This window comes from Apis dorsata, unplaced genomic scaffold (genome assembly GCF_000469605.1).
Source record: "Apis dorsata unplaced genomic scaffold, Apis dorsata 1.3 scaffold_225, whole genome shotgun sequence".
Classification (NCBI taxonomy): domain Eukaryota; kingdom Metazoa; phylum Arthropoda; class Insecta; order Hymenoptera; family Apidae; genus Apis; species Apis dorsata.
In genome coordinates, this window is record NW_006263507.1 from 627,280 (window position 1) to 630,599 (window position 3,320).

Consider the following 3,320-nt stretch of genomic DNA (forward strand, 5'->3'; position numbering starts at 1 on the left):
GCTATAAAATCATAATAGAAAAAATAATTATAATTATTTTAGAAAATTTTCTAATTAATTTCAATAATTTTCGAAATATGTTACACAAATCAACATTTTGAACAACTTTATCCTTTACATGTTATATCAATCGTAGTTTTCAAGATATTTGTAAGAAAAGAATGCTTTTATTATAGAACTTTTCTTATATTGCATACTTTATTTGCATACTTCTCTTATGTGTAACTGTGTAAGCAAGCTATTTATCCTCTATTATAAACATATAATGTCAGCAGATACTTTATGAGACAAGCATAACACATACACATGATCGATGTATAGGTTAAGCAGAGTTGGCTCATAGATTCCAAATCTAATGTAGTAAAAAAATATCTAGTATAGTAAAAAAATATAGTAAAAAAATCAAAGATTTTTTAATAATAATTTATTCACTATAATATAAAATTACTCATTATCAATATAAATATATCTAATAATAAGATAAATAAAACTATAATACAAAAGAAATTATCTGCAATTAACATTTTTTATTCGAAATTAAATTTGTTTTAATTGATTTTGAAGTGTTATTGGAATCATTTAAATTTATAATAAATATTGATTTAATTATTTTAATTTCTAACCAAAATTTATCTTCAATCTTTGTGAATAGGTATAAATCATAATAGGTTCTATACATTTTTCTCAATTTTTTGCTGTGACTATATTTATTTGTTTCGTGAAATAAATTTTTTATATCGAAAAACTTAAAATAATTTTTTATCTAAATCCATATAGGGTTTGATTCAATAATATGAAGAGTCTTCATTAAAAATATATTTATTTTTATATTTTTTTCTTTTTGCTATATTTAGGCAATATTTATTGCCTAAATATCAGTTATTTTTGTTCTTTAACAATGTGCAACAATTCGATCTTCATATCATCTGCGAATTTTACTCTTTTTGCCATATTTGATATCTTCTTTTTTTCAACTATTGAGAATTTTTTTAATTTTACGGCAGTGATATAAAGCATTATCCATTATAATTATTGAATGTTTTCCAATTTTTTCGATAATTTTTGAAGAAAACCATTCTTCAAATTTTACTATATTTATTTTCTCGTAGTAATTTGCAGTTTTTTTTTTTTTTGTTTCACAATGCATGCCCACAAGAAACAGTTACAAATCCTTCCATATTGAATTCTTAGTATATCCTGTATTGTTCCAAATTTCATTCAAATAATAAATGACAATTGGCTTCTTTCAATTATTTTTATTGCTGTAAATAAATTCTTTTCCAAATAACAATTTCTTCTCTATCATTTAAAAAGCTGTTCCGCCCTTCTCGAGTAAATTTAAAATCGATGCTTTTTAATAATTTATAAAATGAACTTTTCTTAGAATAAGTATAATGTAGGATCGACATTTACTTTTTAATAAACAATTTCTAAAATTTTTTTCATTATCGATAGTTCATTTCTATGAAAAAATTGATGAATTATTCATTTAACGACGAATTCTTGTCGTTAAGTTAAAATCGTTTTTCAAAAAGTTTTTGACGAACTTTTCATTCTCTCATAAATATTATATTATTATATTATATATTATTATAATATTAAAATATATATGTATGTAATTCTTATCTTTTGCAATACGTTTATTATTTATAATTTAATTTTTTTTATTATATCATCAATTGATTCTTCTAGACATTTTTCCTTTTTATAAATTTAAAATAATATACTTCTTATTTGCATTAATATATGTTCTTTTAATTTTAAAAAATTTTTAACAAATGACATTATATGTTTTCTCATTTATAATCAGAATTTGAGAATGACATAATGAAAAGATAAAAAATACAATGTTTTTTTAATTTTAAAAAATTTTTAACAAGTGACATGACATATTTTCTGATTTATAATCAGAATTTAAGAATGATGACATAATGAAAATAAAAAATACAATGGAGATAAAACAGAGCATGCTTCGAATGTTTGCAAAAATCTAACCATTTTTTGATTCTTTTCAATAGTCATCCTAGGAAAAAAAGTTTTTTCTCTTTTTCTAACTTTCTGGGAAGAAAGAAGTGTATCCTTGAAGATTTCTGATCTTATCATGCAAGAACTTTCGACAAAAGACTGTAATTTAACCATGAGTTTCAACATTTGACTATCGTTTGAGAATTGATACTGCACTATCGATCATATATCATATATAATATATTATATTATCAGTTTTATTTATATTTTTTAACTTGACTCGTTAGATCTACCAGAGATTTACTATAAACGGATAATCTAATAAAATGAAAATTCTATTTTCTCGTGAGTAATGATGGATTCAAAATATTTCAAATCCAATATCAAATTTGAACATTTTGCGAATATAAATTGTTAGATAAAGATATTGCAATACTAGATTTTCCTCATCATGCGACTAATTTCTTTCTTAATTTCGTTTCATTTCATTCATTGTAAAATTAAATTATTTATAATTTAACAAATAAGCTTCATTTAATATTTTTTTATATATCAATTTTTGTATTTCTTTTGGCCTTTAGAATTAATCCTTCAAAGATGTCTTACATATATATAGTAACATCCTGTATACGTATAGTATATATCCATGTATGTACATATAAAATAAAAAAAATGTACAGATCTTAATATTTTACATCTTGATTTATCAAATCATTTCATTTTTTTTTTATGTTAATCATATTTTTACACTATTTTAATTTATAATCGTCCGGTTAATGCGGTATTAATATCAATCTATAGAAATATATTTTGTTTTTTTACGACATATATGTAATTAAAATATGGCATTAATGAATTTAAGGCGACAACGAAATAATTGCAATTATATTTTTATTATTAAAAATCTACTATCTATATTCTCCATGAGACATGTATTGATCACATACATTATCCGATACAAAAACATGATAATATAATTACGTTATTATTATGAATGCATGAATATATTTTATATATATGAAATATAAAAAACGATGTATCATATTTAATATTTAATACAGAAAAGGAAATGCTTTGAAAAGTAAAAAATAAATAAATAAATAAATAAATAAATAAAAAAATTCCAACATGAAACATAACGTTTCAAATTTGATATATTTGTAAAGGCCCTCAACATTGCTGCATTATATTAGTGATAGTGAACATTTTGAAGTGACAGTTTCATATTAATATGAAATATATGACTACTTAGAATTCATTTACACATAGACAGACCGGATACGAGATATGATCATCAAAACAATTGCATAATCAAAACACGATTCGTTGTCTATTACTTTATTACATTCCAACAA